Here is a 23,797-nt window from a genome sequence, read left to right on the forward strand (position 1 = left end):
GAGAGTGTGCTTGCTTCCAAGTCCAGTGTGGGATATTGCTTCCAGCCCAAACAGAGTAAGCCATTTGGGTTTTTCCAAGGCTCTCTCTGGCTTCAGAGTTGGGAATGCATTGGAGGGTGAGATGCCCTTAGCCTGTTGATAATTTGTTGATGTCCATATTCTCTACCCCTTGCCCCTGCCCCCTACTGAGCTTTCTGAGGGTAGAGTCTTATCTGTCTAGTCCTCCCCCGTGTCCTCCAGTACCTGTCATACAGTCTACTACAGAGTTGGTGCTCAATGAAAATGGTGAAACTGAAGGAGAGGTGGATGTGTGTGTGTGTGTGTGTGTATGGCTGAGTGTTGGTGGGTGGGTAGATGGGTGGATGAGTAGAAAGGCGAATGCAAGGAAGGATGGATGGATACATAGGTGGGTGAGTGGGTGGGTGGATAGATATATTAATGGTTGAATGGATGAAGGGATGGATGGATGGATGAATGAATGGTTGAACGGATGAATGGATAGATGGATCGATGGATTGATGTGTTGATGGATAGATGAATGATTGGATGGTTGGATGGATGGATGGATGCATGGATGGATGGATGTATTAGCCACACAGTGAGGCAGGCAGGAGCTGATCCAGCCCCAGTAGATGCTTTCATCTGCTGCTCTTGGCTCCTTCTCAGAGGCCTGTGCAGGGCCTTCCCACTCCCACAGAGGGAGCCGGCACCCCCACCTTTCCCTTTCTGGTCTCTGCCTGCTTACTCAGCAGCCCCAAGTCACCTTCCCCAAAAAGGCCAAGCTGTTCTGGCCTCAGTCTGCCCTGTAGTGGGGGCAGAGGTCGCCGTGGAGGGAGATGCACTCCTGGTTCTGCTCTGCTAGCACCCACCCTCAGCACTCTAGGTTTCTAGCTTCCTGGAAAGCACACCATGTGGAACCTACAGGGAGCTGCATTCTTTGGAAAGACAGCTCCCCTCAAGCCACAGGGTCTCTACTGCTTTAAGGGCTGTGCATCTGACCCAGGAAGCTCCTAGAGTCCCATCCACAACAAGCTAGGTGGTACATTCAAGGCCCTGACTCCCTGTTTCACTCCTAGTCTTTCTCCAGGCCTGTGTGTTCACCCCTCCTCATCTCCGCCTGTTTACACTGTCTTCACAGTGTAAGCTCTTGTTTTAGCCCTTGTTTTAACCTTGAACTTGCCTTTGGCTGCCCTCAACCAGCCTAGCCTGGGAACTTTGGCTTAAACAGCTAAGGGAGGAATGCTGGCTGGACATTCAGCCCAGCTCATCCATTCATTCCTTGACTCATTCATTCCATATGCATGTGTTGTGTTGAGGTGCTACCATGCCCCGGGCGCTGTTAGGAACCGGCAAATAGCAACAAAAACACTCAGATGGTGATCATGAAATTAATGTTTCTACAAAAGCCATAAACAGGTATGAAATTTATGAATGAGATCTGGGCATTTTCCTGCCTTTGGTTGCTGAGGTCCAAGGGGCAGTTGAATGAGTGGGGATGAGTGATCCCCTTAGTGCCTTAGCCTGCCCCTGATGTGGGGAGTGAGCTCCCTGTTGCTGGAGGCATGCAAGCAGACACAAAATAACTCCTTGATGGGGCTCCAGGCATCCATGAGAGGGTTGATCCTGGGAACTGTTAAGGCCCCTTCCAGCTCCAGGTGTCCCTGGCTATGAGCTGGGCACTGGGCAGGATCCCGTCCGATGGAACAACCCCAACTTGATGGCTTCAGCTTCCTTGTTCCTAAGCCTGCATCACTTGGGTTTCTGGCTCCTCAAATCTGTCAGGGTCTGCTGGGCAGGAGCCCCCTCACCCCAGGCCTGGGGCTGGGAACCATCCCCTATGCCTGCCTGTCTCCTCCTTCCCTGTCCTGCTTATGAGGCTGTTGTCTGTGGATGCCCAGGTGACCCTGTATCCACGCCCTCATTTGAATCTGACTTCTGGCCTCATTCATGCTTTTGGGAGTTGAAACTCCTCCTGTCTTCCATCTGTTGGAAACCCTTTCGTCCCTTAGGTGGAAACCCACCAATGAGAGCACTTCCAAGCACACAGAATCACCTGATTTTGCCTCTGGCTGCAGCCAGGACCAGCTTCCTGGTTGAGGAGGGGGGAGTTAGAAGCCTGGCTCTGCAGTGAGGCTGAGTTCGAATTCCACCCTGAGTATTCACCCTGCCTGGGGTGTTGCTCAGCCAGTGAGTCTAATCCTCTCCACGTACATGGGAATTGGTTCACAGCTTTGTCCTCTCTCAGGGAGCCTGGATCAGCTGGAGGGCAAGGGACAGAGCCCACAGTGTCAGCCCAATGGATCTTCAATGTTTTTTTCTCCCAAAAGGTTTATTTCATTATTTGTTGTAATTTGAAAGGCTGAGTGACAGAGAAAAAGAGATAATTCATCCACTGGTTCATTCCCCCAAAAAAGCCTGCAGTGGACAGAGCTGGGCCAGGCTGAAGCCACGAGACTGAAATTCAATCGAGGTCTCCCACATGGATGGCAGGGACCCAAGTCCTTGAGCCATCACCTGCTACTTCCCCAGGCACACATTAGCATGGAGCTGGGATCAGGAACATGGCTGGGACCAGAATACAGGGCTCTGTTCCAACATCAATACAGGTGTCCCAAGCATCATTTTAAGCATGGGTCAAATGCCCACCCTGTGGATTCACGTTTTAACAGAAGTGACATGAATCAGGGTGTCAGGAGGACCCATGGGGCCTGGTGAGCTCCCGGGAGCAGGTGCATTGCAGGTGGCCACATGAGTTGACCTTCTCATCCTCAAGAAGTGCATTTTGCTTGTACCCACTGGCTCCTGATTTGCAATGAGAGTATTTTGGGCAGAAACCGTCTCTCTCACATCTGGAGTAGGGTAGTGACCAGCTGTTGCTCTCATCTCTCAGTTCACGCTGCTGTCATACATGGGATGTCAGTAAGGGAGGGAGGGGAGCTGGAACTTTCAGCATTCTCTCCCTCTGCTCCCTGTGCATCCTGGGGTCTTGTGGGGGGGGGCCTGGATGAGGCTACTGGAACCAGAGGGTTCAGGCACTTGCTTGTCGTGGGGTTCCCCAGACCCAGGCTCTTTTCCATGGTAACGGGTGCTGGAGTAGAGAAGATGAATGAGCCATCAGGTCACAAAGAGGCGGGCATCCTCTCCTCACTGCACCTGGGAACTGCGCAGAGACAGGAGCAGGAAAGTCTGCCCCCACTCCCCGCTAGTACATATGTTCAGACTCATGACACACACAACCATGCTGAGACTGGCACAGGTTCACATTCAGACACACACAAGCACACGGGCATGAGTGCCCACCTGGAACACACACACATGTGCACACACATGCACAGGATGTAACTCAGTGAGTAAACTCCAAGCTGTTTGAGACATACATAGGCCACAGGCTACAAGACACAGGACACAGGCTACACAACATAGGATTCAGGACACAGGACAGAGGCTACAGGTCACAGCCTATGGGACACAGGACACAGCTACAGAACACAGGATACAGGACATAAGGACATAAGACACAGGTGAAAGCCCATAGGCTGCAGGACAACAGACAAAGGAAATAGACTACCGGACATAAGACACAGGCTACAGGACACAGAATACAAGACATAGGACACAGCCTTAGGGAAACAAGGCACAGGACATAGGCCACAGACACAGGCGATAGGACATAGGCCACTGGACACAGGACATAGGCCACAGGACACAGACTAAAAGAAACAAGCCAGAGGACACAGGACACAGATTACAGGACTCAGGTTAAGGACACAGGCTATATGACACAGGACAGAGGGGAAAGGCCAAAGGCCAAAGTGTACAGGATATTGGACACAGGCTACAAGACACAGGAAAGAGGCCAAAGGCCACAGGCCACAGGCTACAGGACATAGGCTCCAGATCACAGGGTGTAGGCTACAGGACACAGGACACATACTACATGACATATTCCACGGGCTACAAGAAACCAGCTTCAGGACACAGGACACCTGCTACAGCACACAGGAAACCAGCTCTAGGACAGACTACAGGACAAGGCAAGAGTACACAGGAAACAGGCTATGAGACACAGGACACAAGCTACAGGGCACAGGCTATAGGACAGAGGACAAAGGACACAGGATGCATACCTAGGCCACAGGCAACAAGACGTAGGACACAGGCTACACAACACAGGACAGAGGCCACAGGACCCAGACCAAAGTTAGAGAACATAGGCTAAAATAAATAGTCCAGAGGACACAGGACACAGGTTAAAGCACGCAGGATACAGGACAGGATACAGACTACAAAACATAGGGACAGGCTACAGAACACAGGCACAGCCTACACGAACAGGATTGAGGACACAGGAAATAGGATACTGGCTACAGGATAGGACAAAGACTACAGGACACAGGCTACAGGACACAAAACTAAGGAAACAGGACACAACACACTGGCCACAGGACAGAGGCAACAGGCTTCTTGACACAGGCTAGAGGACACAGGACACAGGCTACAAGAGTCAGGGCATAGGCCAAGGGACACAGGATATAGGACCCAGAATACAGAACACAGGATACAGGCTAGAACACAAGCTATGGGACATAGGTTACACTCTACAGGCCACAGGCTACAGAACACAGGATATAAGACGTAGGACCCAGGCTACAGGACACAGGACAGAGGCTACAGGACACAGGCTATGGGACACAGGTCACAGCTACAGGACACAGAACACAGGATATAGGACATAGGACACAGCCAAAAGGACATAGCTATAGGACAAAGGACAAATGAAGCAGACTATCAGACATAATACACAGGCTACAGGACACAGAATACAGGACATAAGAGACAGGCTAAGGGACACAGACACAGGACATAGGACACAGGCTACAGGATATCAGCCACAGGCTATAGGACAGAGGCTTCAGGATACATGGTACAGCAACAGGACACAGGCAATAGGACATAGGCCACAGGACATAGGCCACAGACTACAGGACACAGGATACACGACACAGGACAGAGGCCATAGGTCACAGGACACAGGACATAGGCTCCAGAAGGCAAGACACAGCCTACAGGACACATACTACAGGACATTGTCCACAGGCTACAATAAACCAGCTTCAGGACAGAGGACACAGGGTACAGCAAAGAGGAAACCAGCTCTAGGACAAAGACTAAAGTCCACAGGCTGTAGGACACAGGACACAGGCTAGGGGACACAGGAAACCAGCTATAGGACAGAGGCCACAGGACACAAGATGCATACATAAGCCACAGGCTATAAGACACTGGACACAGGCTATACAATATAGGACAGAGGACACAGGATGCATACATAGGTCACAGGCTACAAGACATAATAAACAGGCTACACAACATAGGGCACAGGACAGAGGCTACAGGACACATGGTATGGGACACAGGACACAGCTACAGAACACAGGATACAGGACATAGGACACAGCCGAAGGGACATAGGCTATTGACAAAGGAAACAGACTATCAGACATAATACACAGGCTATGGGACACAGAACACAGGACATAAAACACAGGCTACGGGACACAAGACACAGGACATAGGCCACAGGACACAGGCTATAGGACATAGACCACAAGCTACAGGACAGAGGCCACAGGAAACATGCTACAGGACACAGGATTCAGAGCACAGGCCAGACAACACATGACACAGGACATAGGACACAGAATACAGAACACAGGATACAGGCTAGAACACAGGCTATAGGACATAGATTACACACTACAGGCCACAGGCTACAGAACACAGGCTACAAGACATAGGACACAGCTTCAAGGGCACAGGACAGAGGCTACAGGACGCAGGCTATGGGTCACAGGACACAGCTACCGGACACAGAACACATGATACAGGACATAGGACACAGGCAAAAGCCCATAGGCTCTAGGACAAAAGAAACAGACTATCAGACATAATACACAGGCTACAGGCACAGAACACAGGACATAAGACACAGACTACGGGACACAAAACACAGGACATAGGCCACAGGACACAGGCTACAGGACACAGGACAGAGGCTACAGAATACATGCCAGAGGACACAGGACACAGGCTACATGACACAAGCTACATGACACAGATTACAGGACTCAGGTTAAAGGACACAGGCTATATGACACAGGGCAGAAGGCACAGGACAGAGGCCACAGGGTACAGGATGTTGGACACAGGCTACAAAACACAGTCTACAGGACACAGGGCTCAGGCTAAAGGACACAGGACACAGGCTACAGGATTCAGGACAAAGACCACAGGACAGAGGATATAGGACACAGAATACAGAACACGGGACACAGGCTAGAGGACACAGGCTACGGGACATATGTTACACGCTACAGGCCACAGGATGCAGAACACAGGATATAAGACATAGGACACAGGCTATAAGACACAGGACAGAGGCTACACAACACAGTCAATGGGACACAGGACACAGCTACAGAACACAGGATACAGAACACAGGCTAGAGGACAGAAGCTACATGACACAGGACGCAGGCTACACGACACAGGCTGAAGGACACAGGAAACGACAAAGGACACTGGCTATAGGGCAGAGGCCACAGGATGCAGGATACAGGACAAAGGCTGCAGGGCATAGGCCACAGGCTGCAGGAGTCGGACTACAGGACACAGGATATACAACATAGGACACAGTACACATGCAAAAAGAAGCAGACCAGAGAACACAGGTTAAAGGACACAGGCTACAGGACACAGGCTACAGGACACAGGGACAAGCTACAGGACACATACTATAGGACAAAGGCAATGGGACACTAGCTACAGCACAAGGACACAGGCCACACAAACAGGCTAATGGACACAGGACACAGAACAGAGGACACAAGCTACAGGCCACAGGCTACATTACATAGGACAAACTATAGGTCACAGGTTACAGGAAAAAAGACAGAGGCCACAGGACACAGCATACCAGCCACAGGACACAGGCTACAGGAAATAGGACAGAGGACACAGGCTACAGGACACAGGCTGCAGAACACAGGATACAGGACACAGGACAGAGGCCACAGTACATAGGCTTCAATACAGCACACAGGCTACAAGATACATACTACACAACATAGAACACAGGCTACAGGACACGGGCTGCAGAGCACAGGGCACAGGCTATAGGACACAAGACACATATACAGGACTTTGTCCACAGGCTGCAAGAAACCGGCATGTGTCAGTGTGACCATAGGTCATCAATATAATTGATGTGTACCATTTGCAAAGTTATTAACTCGATGGGTACTAATGAGAATTTCCTACATGTCAAGCATGAACTAAGCACTTTCATAGATTATATCTAATTCTTTCAACAACCTCTCAAGTTAGGCCTCAATTAAACTCATTTGTCTCAAACTGTCAGAATGGTTAACTAATTTGACCCAAGTCATCTAGTTTGGAATAGAAAGACCTGAAATCCACCTCAAATAGGCACAATTACAAAGCCTTCACTCTTTTACTTACTGAATAATCCCCTACTCTTTCAAACATGAAGTTTTGCTTTTATATCCAAAGAAAAACATACTAGAAAATTTTGAAAACATTTATGTATTATATTTACTTGAAAGGCAGAATTGAGAGAGGAGGGGATTTTTCATCCACTGGCTCATTCCCCATATGGCTGCAATGATTGGAGCTGGGCCAGGTTGAAGCCAGGAGCTTGGAGATCCATCCAGATCTCCATCATAGGTGGCAGGGGCCCAAGGCTATCTTCCATTGCCTTCTCAATATATAAGCAAGGAGTTGGAACAGAGGTGGGGGCAGCCCGAGCTCGAAGTCGTGCTCATATAGGGTGCCACCATCTCAGGCAATGGTTTAACCAGCTGCACCACAACACTGGCACTGAAATATTTTAGGAATTTTATGGAAAATGAACTGTGCCTTCATGAATGTCATCTGTAGCTGACACTTGATATGCACGTAACTCATGAGCCCCAGCTGTCTCTCGAGCTCCAGAGGCTGCCATCCATCATTCCCAAGATCTTACTGCCAGAACCATGCCAAGAAAAGTAAGCATGAGTGATGGTAAGGGCTTTGCATATTCTTGTTCCCCACAGCATAGAGGGGAGGGGTCAAAAACCCAGCAGGCTACAAGCTGCACCCTTGCACCTGCTCAAGCTTGTTACACGTTTGTATTGTCTTCTTCTTCCAAAATTTTCCAAATAACTGCTTTTCTGCCATGTACAGTTCAGGCTCACTTGATCAAAGTATCTTCTGTTTCCGAGCCATATTTCACCTCTAAGAAAACTGTGGAATCATTTCTCAGGCTCCTCGAGTCCTGCTAGGAATGACTCTACTTACACTTTGATAGAAAGACAAGCACATAAATTACAACAAGGAATATGCACACACACAGGATATTTATTATGAAACTAATTTAACATAAAAATGTTAAGATGTGCTAAGAGGATGGGACAAAGTAGAGGGATGGATCCAAATGCTGCAGGAAGCCATTAGCAGGGCAGTGACCAGCATGGGGCTTTCTGGAGCCAAGCTTCTTCAGATGCCGTTCTTATCTTCACAGAGCTTCTTGCCATGCTCTCCCCTTGGCAGCTACATCTGACTTGGGGAGAGCAGGCCTCCCAGGTTCCCTGAGAGACCTGCTTTCCACATTCCTGCTCTGACTGAATTCTTCCAGCTAGGCTCCAGGGTAGGTACTTTTCCAAGGAGGAAACTTCCTTGCCAAAAATCAAACAGCCAATAGGGTTTGATTAGACTGATCCACACACAAGAGCTTTGCATCACTGCAGGCTGTGAAGGCAGGGGCTATGCTTGCCTCACTGCAGGGACGCTATGTGTTTCATTCACTTGGCATAGCTCACATATAATTACACCCACTGAAGTCTTAAACCTCCTCGTTTGGTGTAGGCATCTACAGTGAGCTTCAGGAAATTTGCACTTTCCATATGCTGTGGACACGTCTCTGTGACACTTCAGGGTGTGAGCAAAGCTGTTGTCTCCATAGTGCTCCCAGTGCTAGGGTCAAACAGTGGAATTGATGATGCACTCCCTCTGCCTTAATGCACTGATTCATCACATGGAGCCTGTGACCCAGCTGTCAAACAACAGGGTTAGGCCCACGAGCTTCCATTGCTCTGTTGTTGACATTCTGTCTAGGTCACTTTCACCCTGGACAGCATCCCGGGTAGTAACACATCTGATCCTACCCTGATTATATAGATTTGTTTGTTTCACCTTTTAATTTTTGTGTTCAAAATGTTGCATTTTAATTCCTTACCTAGGATAACTAGATTCCCCATCTGGCAGCAAAACTCACCAATTTGTCAGTGACTTCTCCGAGAAACGTTCTAGGCATTTAAATCACAGGCAAGCACACTCCTCACCTAAAGTATATGCAGCCGTACTTTTACTGTGCCTTTACCAATTCCCCAATGACTGTCATTAGGAGGATATTCCTTGAAACACACAGGCAGTAGTCAACAAGACTAGCTCATCTTTCAGACTCTGCACACTACACCAGTGCCTTTCCTCTGAGAAGGAGTTCTAGACCCCCTTTCTGGGATTGCGGCAGTCCCTCAGAATCCAGGAGGCCACTGACAAAATAGCTTTTAGAAAACATGTCCTGGGAAGCTGTAAGACAGTTTGATCAGCAGGACTGATATGAGCTCTGGGCATCCCAAGTGGTGATTTAACCAGTGTGCCAAGTATTTTTTTTAATTTTTAAAAAATTTTAGAATTTATATATTTATTTATTTATTTGAAAGTCAGAGTTACAGAGAGAGAAAGAGATACAGAGATAGAGAGAGAATCTTCTATCTGCTGGTTCGCTCTCCAGATGGCCACAAAGCAACTAGATCAGAGCCGGTGCTGTGGCATAGGGGGCAAAACCTCTGCCTGCAGTGCTGGCATCCCATATGGGAGCAAGTTCTAGTCCCCACTGCTCCACTTCCGATCCAGCTTTCTGATATGGCCTGGAAAAGCAGTATATAGTGGCCCAAGTCCTTGGGCATCTTCACCCATGTGGGAGACATGGGAAAGCTCCAGGCTCCTGACTTTGGATCTGCCCACTTCTTCTTTTTTCCAAACAAGACAGCCAAGTGAGAAACATTAAGTATTTCTGATTTTTAGAAAATAGGCTGGTAACAACTATCCAATATGGCTTTAGGGCGTGTCCATGCAGTGACTTTTGCGTCATTAAAACATCACTGTAATAAAGTTACCATGGCTAACACTCTCATTCTGTCGCATACCTGACACCCTGACGCTTCCACTATTTCCAAAAGAGGGCTTGGGAATGGGTGGCACGTGAGCCCTGCCAGAAAGCCCACCTCTTATGAATATTACATTAAACCTTAAACCCCATTCTGGAACAACCTACTATGCCTAATAGAATAGGAAGATGACCTGAACATTGTTAAGGACTGTTATGTGGTTTTCTTTTTTCATTTTTTTTTTGGACTTAGTTCTTTTTTTTTTTTTTTTTTGGACTGGCAGAGTGGACAGTGAGAGAGAGAGACAGAGAGAAAGGTCTTCCTTTTCCATTGGTTCACCCTCCAATGGCCACTGCAGCCAACACACTGTGGCCAGCGCACTGTGCTGATCTGAAGCCAGGAGCCAGGTGCTTCTCCTGGTCTCCCATGGGGTGCAGGGCCCATTGGGTTATCCTCCACTGCACTCCCTGGCCACAGCAGAGAGCTGGCCTGGAAGAGGAGCAACTGGGACAGAATCCGGCACCCCGACTGGGACTAGAACCCTGTGTGCCGGCGCAGCAGGCGGAGGATTAGCCTATTGAGCTGCGGCACCAGCCGCACTTAGTTCTTGAACGTGCACTTTCACTCTGCCTTAAACAAATCCCACTTCCCTGTACCTTTATGCCCCTACCCCGAATTCTTGCTTGTGTGGAGGAGACAGCATAGACCTGGGGCAGCCAGGTGCCCTGTTGTCCACAACACCACATTCCATAGAGCTGATCTGGATTTCTCCAGGTTTACTCCTGCCGATTTGTGTGTGTGTGTGTGTGTGTGTGTCTAGTTTTATGTAACCTTATTACATGTGTAACTTCACATAACCACACCACACTCAAGATACTGAGCTATTTCATCACCAAGGGTTCTCCTGTGCTACTCCTTTGTAACTATGCCCAATTTCTCACCCCCTTTCCTGCCCTCTGGTAAGTTTTATCATTTTGTCATTTCAAGAATATTATAGAATGTTGTATGACAATTATATCATGTGACCTTTTAAAAAATTTCCCTGGGGCTGGCACCATGGTTCACTTGGTTAATCCTCTGCCTACGGCACCAGCATCCTATATGGGCGCCAGGTTCTGGTCCCGGTTGCTCCTCTTCCAGTCCAACTCTCTGCTGTGGCCCAGGAGGGCATTGGAGGATGGCCCAAGTCCTTGGGCACCTGCACCCGCATGGGAGACCAGGAAGAGGCACCTGGCTCCTGGCTTCGGATCAGCATAGCTCCAGCCATGGCGGCCATTTGGGGGTTAACCAATGGAAGGAAGACCTGTCTCTCTGTCTCTATCTCTCTCTCACTCTCTATAAAAAAATCCCTGCTTAATGTGATTCTTTAATGATCCATTCAATGCTTGCTTGTATGAATAGTTTGTTGTTTTTTTTCCTTTTTACTACAGGGTAGCTGTGCTACAAATATTACAGGTTGCTTAATTTTTTTATCCATTGACAGATATCTGGGTTGTGCCAGTGTTTGGCAAATAAGAATGAAATGGCTATGAACATGCATGAACAGGTTTCGGTGGGAATATGGCTTGCATTTCTCTGAGTTAAACTCTCAAGAGTATGATTGCTCAGTCATATGATAACTACATGTTTAGGCCTGGAGTAAATTTCCAAACTAATTTACAATTGGTTTTATGACTACCCAGGTTCTTTTCACTCTTGCCATCATTTGCTGTTGTTTCCGGTGTTTATTTTGGCCATTCTGATGGGTACGTAGTGATAGCTCCTTTTGGTTTAAATTTTTAATTTATTGTTATTATTATTATTATTATTATTATTATTATTATGTGAGAGGCTGAGAGAAGAAGCAGTGGCATGGGAGGGGGCAGGTGTCAGGGGAAAGACTGAAAAGACCAGGGTAAAATAGCTGTAAACTAAAGATCTAACAAAAACAGAGCTCCTGTCTGCTGGTTCACTCCTTAAATGCCCACAATAGCTGGGGCTGGGCTAGGCTGGAGCCAGAAACTCCATCTGCATCTTCTGCATGTGTGCCAGGAATCCAAGTACTTGAGCCATCATCTGCAGCTGGCCAGGGTGTGTGTTAGCAGGAAGCTGGAATCAGAAGTGGAGCTGGGCTGAAACCCAGATATGAGACATGGGTGTTGCAACTAGTGTGTTAACCACTACACCGAACACCCACCCCTCCTCATGGTTTTCATGTAAATATACTTACTTGTCAGTGATCTTGAGTATCTTTCATGGCTTACTCACTGTGTGTATATCCTCTACAGTGAAATACCTGTTGATGTCTTTCACTCATTTTCTAACTGGACTTTTCTCTTTTGTGGTTGAGTACAGGCTTATTTGTATACACTTGCTTCACAACTGTTGTTGGATGTGTGGTCTACAGATTTTCTCTCCAGCCTGTAATTTATCTTTTCATCCCCTTGAAAGGATCTTTGGCAGAACAAAGGTTTTAATTTTTTAAAAAACTTTTATTTAATAAATATAAATTTCATAAGTACAACTTTTGGATTATAGCGGTTTTTCCCCCCATAACCATCCTCCCATCCCCAAATCATCCCATCTTCTACTCCCTCTCCATCCCATTCTTCATTAAGATTCATTTTTAATTATCTTTATATACAGAAGACCAACTTAGTGTATAAGTAAAGATTTCAACAGTTTGCACCCACACAGACAAACAAAGTATAAAGTACTGTTTGAATACTAGTACAATACCTTAAGGACAGAGATCCTACATGGGACTGAACAGAGGTTTTAAATTTTAAGACCCAATTTATGAAAATTTATAAATTTTATAAATTTTTCTTTTGTGAATTGTTCTTTAGCTGTCAAGTGTAGGCCCAAAAATGTTACGTTTTTCTAAAGGTTTTGTGGTTTTATGATTTACATGTAAGTCCATGATGCACTTTCAGTTAATGTATAAGATGTGAAATTGGCTGGCGCCGCAGCTCACTAGGCTAATCCTCCTCCTGTGGCACCAGCACACCGGGTTCTAGTCCCAGTTTGGGCACCGGTTCTGTCCTAGTTGCTCCTCTTCCAGTCCAGCTCTCTGCTGTGGCCCGGGAAGGCAGTGGAGGATGGCTCAGGTGCTTGGGCCTTGTGAGAGACCAGGAGGAAGCACCTGGCTCCCGGCTTCAGATCGGCGCAGCACACCAGCCATGGTGGCCATTTTGGGGGTGAACCAATGGAAGGAAGACCTCTCTCTCTCTCTCTCTCTCTCTCTCACTCACTGTCTAGCCCTGCCTGTCAAAAAAATAAATAAATAAATAAAAAGATGAGAAGTTTAGGTCAAGTCCTTTTTTTTTTAATCTAGCCCCACTGAAAAGACTAACCTCTGGGTGGGTATTTTGCATAGTGGTTAAGACATCACTTGGATGCCTTCATCCCATACCACAGTGCTCGGTTCGAGTCCTGGTTCTGCTTCTGCTTCTAGCTTCCTGCTAGTGTGCACTTTGGGAAGCAGCAGGTGACAGTGATGTTAAATAGCTAATTTCCTGCCACCCACATGGGAGACCTGAATTCAGTTCTGGGCTTTCTTACTCACCTTGACCCAGCTCCTGCTTTTTAAGGCATTTGGGGAGTGAACCAGCAGATGAAAGATCTCTGTCTGCCCCCCTGCCTTTCAAATAAATATTTGAAAAAGATGATCGTAATTTCATTGAATTGCTTTTACATCTTTGGGTATATTTTCTTGGGTCTATTTCTGCATTCTCTGCTCTGCTCTGCTGGTCTGTGTGTCTGGCTGGCCATCAGTCCCAGCAGACTGACTTCAGTCATTCTAGAATAAGGTCCAGTATCAGGCACAGGGATTCCTCTATTAATTTTTTATATTTATTTACTTATTTGAAAGGCAGAATTACAGAGAAGCATAGGCGGGGTGGGGAGGGAGAGATATCTTTCATATGCTGGTTCACTCCCCAGATGGCCTCAATGGCCGGAGCTCCGACAAACTGAAGTGAGGAGCCAGGAGCTTCTTCTGGGTCTCCCACATGGATGCAGGGGCCCAAGAACTTCAACTATGTTCTATTGCTTTTCCCAAGCCATAACAGAGAACTGGACTGGAAGTGGCACAGGGCTGGCGCCATGGCTCAATAGGCTAATCCTCCACCTAGCGGTGCCAGCACACCGGGTTCTAGTCCCGGTTGGGGCGCCGGATTCTTTCCCGGTTGCTCCTCTTCCTGGCCAGCTCTCTGCTGTGGCCGGGGAAGGCAGTTGAGGATGGCCCAAGTGCTTGGGCCCTGCACCCCATGGGAGACCAGGAGAAGCACCTGGCTCCTGCCTTTGGATCAGCCCGGTGCGCCGGCCGCAGCACGCCAGCCATGGCGGCCATTGGAGGGTGAACCAACGGCAAAAGGAAGACCTTTCCCTCTGTCTCTCTCTCTCACTGTCCACTCTGCTTGTCAAATAAAAAAAAGAAAAAGAAAAAGAAAAAGAAAAAGAAAAAGAAAGGAAGTGGCACAGATGGGACTCGAACCAGCACCCATAAGGGATGCCATCACTGCAGGCTGCAGTTTCACCTGCTACACCATAGTGCCAGCCCCTCTATTCATTTTTTCTTCTTCAAATTGTTCTCATTATTATTGGTTCCTTGGTTTTCCACATACATTTAAAATAAGCTTGTATATGTTTATAAAGCTCTTACTGGTGATTTGATAAGAATTACATTAGCCTATAGATCAGTTCAGATAGAACTGACATCTGTACTATAAGTCTCCAATCCCTGAATACAGTATGTCTCCCCATTTGCATAAGTCCTCTTTCATTTCCGTTATCAGCTTTTTGTGTGATTTCCAGTGTGTAGATGATTTGTAAGATTTATACAAAAATATTTCATTTTCTTTGCAGCAATTACAAAAAAACAGTTTTGTAGCTTGTTTTTTTTTTATTTTATTTTTTGACTTCCAAATGCTTGCTGTTCGTAAATAGAAATGTGATTGATTTTTATATATTCACTTTGTACCTGCAATCTTGCTGAACACACTGGCTCTAGGAATTTTATCACTTTTTCTAACAGAGACCTTTGGATTGTCTGTGTAGACAACCATGTCAACTGCAAACAGGAATGATTTACTTCTTCTACTCCAACATACATATCTTTTATTTCTTAGTCAAGATGTGATTTTTAAGTTCTAGAGTTGTGTTTGGGCGTATGTTGAATTGTTTGAAGATTTGTTTAATGGGACTCTTGCTTTTTTAAAAAAATGATTTATTTTATTTATTTGACAGAGTTACAGAGAAAGGCCTTCCATCTGCTGGTTCATTCTCCAGATGGCCACAATGCATGGAGCTGTGCTGATCCAAAGCCAGGAGCCAGGAGCTTCTTCCAGGTCTCCCACATGGGTGCAGGGGACCAAGGACTTGGACCATCTTCTACTGTTTTCCCAGGCCATAGCAGAGAGCTGGATTGGAAGAGGAGCAGCCAAGACTAGAACCGGTGCCCATATGGGATGCTGATGCTTCAGGCCAGGGCTTTAATCCTCTGTGCCACAGCACCAGTCCCAAGACTCTTGTTTTTAATTGGACACATTTATATCCTGAATAAGAAAGGACTGAGATCAGGAAAGTCTCCCATGTGGGTGCAGCGCCCAAGCACTGCACTCCCAGGCCACAGCAGAGAGCTGGACTGGAAGAGGAGCAACCGGGACAGAATCCGATGCCCTGACCATGACTAGAACCCAGGGTGCCAGAGCCACAGGTGGAGGATTAGCCAAGTGAGCTGCAGCGCCGGCCTAGAGAGTTTCTTCACAAGTAAAACTACTATGGGGACCGGTGCTATGGTGCAGGTGGTAAATCCTGTGCCTGCAGTGCTGGCATCCCATATTGGCACTGGTTCTAGTCCCAGCTGCTCCTCTTCTGATCAAGCTCTCTGCTGTGGCCTAGGAAGACAGTGGAGGATGGCTCAGGTGCTTAGCTCCCTGCACCCACATGGGAGACCAGGAGGAAGCACCTAGCTCCTGGCTTCGGATTGTCATTGCTCAAGCCATTGCAACCATCTGGGGAGTGAACCAACGGAAGGAAGACCTTTCTCTCTGTCTCTCTTTCTCACTGTCTGTAACTCTACATGTCAAATAAAAAAAGAAACTTAAATAGAGTCATCTTTTATTAAAATCAATATTCATTAATATGTATTTCCAGAAGTTATAGAATTTTAACTTTTTGAAAACATTTTCCTCTTCTTAGAAAAACTTTCATGGTTTGGACATGAAATTACATGATCGTGCCTGAAAAAACGTCATTTTTAATGAACATTTTTATTTAATTTTTATTATATTAAAAAATCAGAAATTTTTAGCGAGCCAAGAGCTTTGCAATCTGTTATTTCTCTCTTGTGCTCAAGCTTTTGATGCCCCATTTCTCTTCTTAATGGCCAGCAACTGACTTTGCTTCCTTTCACCAAGAAAATAGAAGGAATCGGAAAGGAACCTTCGCAGTCCTGACCTCCAGCATCCGCCCCCCTGTGTTTGTGCTTCCCCTATGCAGTACTGCTAACTTTGAAGTCACAGGCATAATCAGCATTACGAGATTCTGAGACATGACTGCTGATGTGGGTGGGAGCATAAGGAATCATCTGGTGAGAGGCCTCTAGTATGGTAACACACGGTTGCATAACCAGAGTAATCACAATTCGGGGAAATTAGGCCACATTCATAAGAGAGTGAAGATGCTGGGAATTCTATCATTTGCCTCTAGGCTTTTATCTTTAGTAACAACAGGGAGCAGTGGGTGCATTGCACCCCCAGTGGAATGCCAGCGAGGCTTCATCCGATCCCAGGAAGCACCGCACTCACCCGATGGTGCCAGCATAGGCATCCAGTGGGAATGTCTGTGAGGTTGTGTGCCAGTCCTCTGTCCCTGTGTCCAGGCAGTGCAGAGGGGGCTGGGAGCTCTCACCTGTGCAGGAGGCACCAAACAGAACAAAGCAGAGACAGAGCTGTGGAGACAAGAAAAAGGAGATGGAATGTGCCAGAACCCTGGCTGGTGGATGTGGGAGATGGGTTAGTTCCCCAGGGCTGCTGTCACATACAACTGTGACCTGGGAGGCTTTAAGCAGCCCTTATATTTTCAGGGTTTAGGAGGCCAAGTGCAAGTTAAGGAGTTTGCAAGGCTGCAGTCTCTCTGGAGTCTCTAGGGGAAGAAAAGTCTCTCCTTGGTTCCTCCAGCTGCTGGTAGTCCCAGGCTCATGGCTGTTCTCCACCTCAACCTTCCCTCTGGGTCTCTTTGTATAAGGACATCAGTCATGTTGGATTAAGGCCCGCCCTACTCCAGGGTGACGTTGTCTTAACACCCATGCCAATGATTTCTACAAAGACCCTGTTTTTAAGTTCGGTCATGGTCACAGATACCAGAGGTTAGGATTTCAACAGACCTTTTTTTGGGGAGTGGGTGGAGGGAGTACACCCTTCAAGCTACAACAGGAAATTTAACAATATTTTTTTTGACAGGCAGAGTGGACAGTGAGAAAGAGAGAGACAGAGAGAAAGGTCTTCCTTTTTTTCTGTTGGTTCACCCCCCAGTGGCCACTGCGGCCAGCACGCTGGGGCTGGCGCACCACGCTGATCCGAAACCAGGAGCCTGGTGCTTCTCCTGGTCTCCCATGCAGGTGCAGGGCCCAAGAACTTGGGCCATCCTCCACTGCCCTCCCAGACCACAGCAGAGAGTTGGACAGGAAGAGGAGCGACCAGGACAGAATCCGGTGCCCTGACCGGGACTAGAACCCAGTGTGCTGGCGCCGCAGGCAGAGAGTCTCCTAGGGCTCCTCTTTCCATTGAAGGAAACAAACATTGTAGCTCAGATCATTGGGACATAGAGATCTCTTAGTGACCAGAACTGCATACTCTAGACAAAATTTGAAACATCAGAAAAAATCTGGTGAGTTTGCGCTGTCTGTGAACACTACGATAAATAACATGGTCAGAGCTCCTGGAAGAACCTACCATGAGACAAAGTTTCTCCCTTCCAGAAAAGATTTGGGAGTGATATGCCGGGTACAGTAGAATTATCAAAGAGTTCTTAGGATAAAATGGCACTGTCTACTTCTCTATGCCACTTTAAATAATACTATTACTGACCCCAAGGAAGAGGTAAGTCCAAGCCCAGTTGTTTCTGCAGAATCTGCAGATCTCTTTGCTTTCAGCCCTAGGAAATTGGAAGTCATTCATATAAACACACTGACATCTTTCAACAGCTGGAAGGCTCATTCTGTGTGTTAACACAGCAGGAAACAACCAAAACTTGAAGGAGAAGTGATTGGCATGTGGACACATTGTAAGAACTGCAGTGGACAACAATTACATTGCTCAGAGAATGCTTCACAATTGGAAGGAAGAGAATTATGTCAGTGCTGAAAGATTTCACAGCTGTGCCCCCCAAACAAACCTGGAATGCACATTATAGGTACTGGAAACAAAAGAGCCTATTATTTTGTCTGCTTTTAGGTAAGTGGTAAAGTACTGGGAGGTGGCAGGAAAGATAATCCGAGAGGGCAATTCAGGCTCATTTTCAGTGCCTGGGGCCTTTGCTGGTTGTCATTTTCCATGTGGACCCACCTCTCCCAAAAGGCAAGGTGAGGATCTGTGCAGAATGTATGAGCTCGGGTCTGCTCACGCTTTCCCTAGACCCAGAGTGATGATTTTACTGTATTGATTTATTGCTCATAAAGTTTCAAGCTAGATGGGAAAAACCAATTTAATCCCTTGATTTAAGGAAGCCTCTAGGGCCATTCAACATTTAACCAGGAATGATAAACAGAAGCCAGTAAGTGCTGCACCTCCTCCCCACCCCACCTGTAGTTTGGATTATAAACCACATGCACATCTTGTTTGAGTTATTAGGTGCCCTCTCTCACCACTTGATTTTCCTTTGCCCTCAAGCACCTTCTTAGGTTCTGTCACTAGGGGGCGCTAGAGAGAAACTCTGGTTTCTATCATCATCAGCACAGCTGCTGTTGTTCATCCCAGCTGGATGCAGTTGGGTTCAGTTCTTTCCATAGTCTAGAACCAGCCCCACAGTACTCTGTCCGAGGCACCAACCCAGCCGGCCAGCGCCTGTTCCTCAGACATCTGAGGCTCTATCCAGGCCCCACCGGAGCCAAGTGGCTGAGAGCCATGCCCTTCCCCGAGTGTCTCCCCGCAACTCTCCCAGCACAAAGGGATCCCTGCAGAGTGTTCCCCCTTGCCTTTTCAGCTCTGCAGTAGCTGTCACCCAATTCCTTATATTCAATTATTCTTGTTAGCAGATGGGTGCCAAGTGTTAATTCCCAATTTTTCTACTGGGTCTTTTTTTTTAATTTTTTTTTAAATTTTTTGACAGGCAGAGTGAGGCAATGAGAGACAGAGAGAGAAAGGTCTCCCTTCAGTTGGTTCATCCTCCCAAATGGCTGCTACAGCTGGTGCGCTGTGCTGATCCAAAGCCAGGAGGCAGGTGCTTCCTCCAGGTCTCCCATTCAGGTGCAGGGCCCAAGCACTTGGGCCATCCTCCACTGCACTCCCGAGCCACAGCAGAGAACTGGACTGGAAGAGGAGCAACCGGGACAGAATCCGGTGCCCTGACCGGGACTAGAACCCGGTGTGCCGGTGCCACAGGTGGAGGATTAACTTAATGAGCCACGGCACTGGGCCCTACTAGGTCTTAACAGAAAGGCACTTATATATTAATATGATTTCTCTATGTATTATTTATTTTAGCACTGCATTTGCTTGTATTCGATATATCTATAGGTCATTTACTGACATGCTTTGCAAAGTTCATAGAAAATACACATCATTAAAAACAACAACAACAACACACACACACACATACACACACATCCAGGGGCTGGCTCTGTGGCATACCGAGTAAAGCTGCACTGTGGCATAGCGAGTAATACAGTGCTAGCATCCTGTGTGGGCACTGGTTCAAGTCCCGGCTGCTCTACTTCTGATCCAGCTCTCTGCTGTGACCTGGGAAAGCAGAAGACAAGACAGCCCAAGTCCTTGGGTCCCAGCACCCCAGTGGGAGACCTGGAAGGAACTCCTGGCTCCTGCTTCGGATTGGCATAGGCTTGGCCATTGCAGCCAATTGGGGAATGAACCAGCGGATGGAAGACCTCTCTCTCTGCCTCTCCTTCTCTCTCTGTGTGACTCTGACTTTCAAATGAATAAATAATTATTTTTTAACAACTTCAATTTTTAATAATGGAAACAATTTTGCCATTCCAGAAATTATTTTAGGGGAGAAAAATCTTCCCTATAAAAATAAACTCATCAAAATTATAAATATTATAACTTTTTTACTTCTGCGATTTCAATGCTGCCCTTCAACACCGCCCCTGCGTGTAACATCTTCCCTGTACCATCACCTACTGAAGAGAAACAGCATCAGGCAAAGCTTGGAAACGCTAATGATGATCGCACGATGATTTGTAACAAGTCTTCGGCCATAGAGGCCGTTTTCCTTCTTTGACACATTACAAATGCTGCTGCAGTTTCCAGTGTTGGGAGAGAACATCAGTCTTCAAGAACCACGACCTGGCAGGATTCCAAGACAGTTAAGTTTTCCAAATCGCAACTTGTAGTGCTCATGACAGTGAGCGAGGTTCCAGATAAATACAGATTGAGGATGCCTGTTTTAGACAAATCTCTACTTCAAGTAAAAAAAAAAATCACAGATACCTATCAGCTACTACCTTAAGTTCTAACAGTGTCTTAATCTGAGAAACAAATGCTTCACCAAATATAAACTCACTGGGTTGAGTAATTAAAAGACCAGGTGGCTGACGACTGCATACTCAAGCCTCAAGGTCTGAACAGTAAAACCAGTATGCAACTCACAAAGGCAGTCCCTGAACAATAAAGTGTCAGATGACAATGTCACTAAAGCCTCATCAATGCCTAAGAAGTTACATGCAAAATTAAACAAGAGGTGCCATACATATTTTATAGCTAGTTCTACTTCTATTTTTTTTCCAACTTTCCTGAAAAGCTTATGAAGATAACGATTGTCTCAGTTACTCAGGTGCCACAGCAGAACCAACATGGAATCTGCCTCCAGCAACAAGGGGATTCTCTGAAAAGCAGGGAGACAGAAATACAAGGCACAGTTCACTGAAGAGGCAAAGAACTGAAGCACCTTGGAATTTTAATAGGAATCCATTAGGTGTCACCAAAGTGTTAACAATTCCTTGGGAATTTATAAAACAAGACAAAAAAAAAAAAAACTAGATAAAGCTACGACATAAGGCCCCTCTGAAACCACAGCACGCCTTTCCCCACTTGCAGATACATGCTGCGTAAAATGAGGTCATGTCGCCTGTTTTAAGGAAGGCTTCTATTGCACAAGCATCTCTTTGGTTGGAAGGAACAGGCGCCTTTGTTACATTACAGCCAGGACAAACGCCTGCGGTGAGGTCAGCGGGGGGCGGGGGCCTTTTCTCCCTCCTTGCCTAGAACAGAGAAGGCTGGGGTGGCCCTCGCTCTTCAATCAATCAGGAGGAGAGAGAAGGAGAGGCAGGATGGAGGAAGGGGGTGGGGGAGGGAAAGCAAGAGAAAAGGCAGGACAGGGGACAAGGACTGGGCGGGGGAGAGGGGTTGAAGAAAATGGGCAGGGAGTGATTGTCACCCAAGTTTGCTCAAGGCCCTTTGCTCCCAGCTGACGGTCAAGGGGAAACCAGCTGCCCTTACTTTGGAAACAACTCTTGGCGGGGAAAACAGGAGGCAGTAAAGGGCCAAGGCCCGAACCAGTCAGACCTTCCACTCCCCAGAGCGCAGCCCTGGCTGGGCGAGGCCCCGCTATGTCCAGGCCGCATCCTGTGCTCAGCTCACAGCTCCTGGCTCCCTCCTTTGGCTTAGCTCCTACCTCTTTGGCTCTGTTCCCACATTGAACCCACAAGGCAATCAAGCAATCCTAAAACTGGCTGAGTATCTCCACACTGAATGCCTTTCACTCTATAAGCCTCTACCACCAACTCTGCAGCCCAGCGTGTCCCGGGCCTTCCGCGTCTCCGTCTCCGCACGTGCCTTCTTCCAAACTTGCTCTGAACGTTCTTCCTCGAACTCCTCCTCGGATGTCTAGGCGTTCCTAGACTCCCGTGCCTTTGAATTCACATGGATCGTTTCCTCTCGACACTTATAAAACCAGACATGAACAGGTAGTTTCAACACAGAACGAGCATTCTGAGAGATTCCTCATTAAGCTTTGAAAAAGTCATCTGCACATCCTGAAGCTTAACATCTTCCTCACAGAACTAAAACAACCTAAAAGAAGATAAAAACACAAAAACACAGAGTTCATGCTTCCAAGCACTCTAGACGCTCCTGCCAAGGCTGCCTGCGGGCCCCGGCTCGCTGCCATGGAACAAGCTAGCAGAGTCCCTTACACAGTGGCTAAAGGTGCAGGAGGCTGCGTGACCAGGTCGTAGGAACTAGATCTAGAGAGAAAAGGAGGAAGACCCTAGCGTCCCAGGGCGAGCACACAGCCCTCTGCAAAGCGAGGCACTTGGGTGCGTGGGGCCCGCCGCGTGCCTTCCTGGCAGGGAGCCGGCCGCTCTACCTGGGCTTCCAGCCCTCGCCCAGGGCCTCTTCCAGCTTCTGTCTGTAGGCAGAGTAGCGCCGCCTCAGGCTCTGCAGCTGCTCGTCTTCTTCTTTGTCCAGCAAGCGCACGAAGTTCTGCAGCTCTGGAAGACTGAAGGCTTCCCACTCTCCGATTTCATGTTCACGAAGAACAAAGCTAAGTGTGTCTGTTCTGGGCCCTGCCACCAAACGCAGGTACAGTGGATGCTCCCGGTTTGACAGCTTGCAGGCGTAGACTTGGTCTTCCCTGTGACAACGCTTATAAAGTGCAAACTTGGCAGGGCTCTCGGTCACGAGGAACTTTTTGAGCAGGGCCTCAATCACTTCCCCGACAGTGTTTGTGCTGCTGATATGAAGCGTGTTCATACAGCCGTTGCTGCCAGGCGCGAGCTTCCCCGACATCTGGGTGGGTTTGCAGAGTTCCATCTGCACTTTAATGAAGCCAGTGTAAATCCCGTTTGAATTCAAGGTCATTTTCAACTTGTCTGTGACTGCCAAATTGTACTTATGAACTTTCTCTTTTATTTCCTCTTTGCTGAGGTAATTGTGAGTTTCCTTCTCTTTCTCCACATCTTGCTGGCCCGCGCGGGGCTTGCCCTGAGGCGCTCTCCGGAAGAAGGAGGTCCTGGCGGTGAAGAAGTCCTCGGCGTCCTCCTCCAGGCTGCTGTAGCCGCTGCTCATGCTGCTGGTCCCGGGTCCCAGCGGGTGCCGCGCCCGCCCGCCCGGCGAGGTTCCCGGCGCGCGGCCCCGAGCTGCCAGCGGGCCGTCCTGCTGCAGCTGCGGCCGCCGCTCCACCAGCCAGCCTGCCGTCCGGGACCCTCCATAAATAATTATTTATAAAAAAACCTATGTGTGGGTCTCAAAATGTTTTTGCACCAAAAGAAACCTACATTTTAATTCCATTTCCATGAACTTTTTGAAGTACCCTCATATTCGTTTGCATGGAGCTCACATGCATCAACAGGCAATCTGTTTAACTTGGTCCCCAGATCCCTCATCTTAAAGAATGCTCTAGACTGT

General features: G+C 47.6%; 1 pseudogene across 1 annotated transcript; it reads right to left on the reverse strand.

Annotated features, from left to right (window-relative positions):
• Nucleotides 1-20,375: 20,375 nt before the first annotated feature.
• Nucleotides 20,376-23,473, reverse strand: LOC149120561 (ras association domain-containing protein 3 pseudogene; annotated as a pseudogene). The gene has a single exon (XR_016225611.1). The product of XR_016225611.1 is annotated as a ras association domain-containing protein 3 pseudogene (transcript).
• Between the last annotated feature and the right edge of the window lie 324 nt (nt 23,474-23,797).

Source organism: Oryctolagus cuniculus, chromosome 19 (genome assembly GCF_051225735.1).
Source record: "Oryctolagus cuniculus isolate XC-2025 breed Fujian yellow rabbit chromosome 19, ASM5122573v1, whole genome shotgun sequence".
Lineage (NCBI taxonomy): Eukaryota > Metazoa > Chordata > Mammalia > Lagomorpha > Leporidae > Oryctolagus > Oryctolagus cuniculus.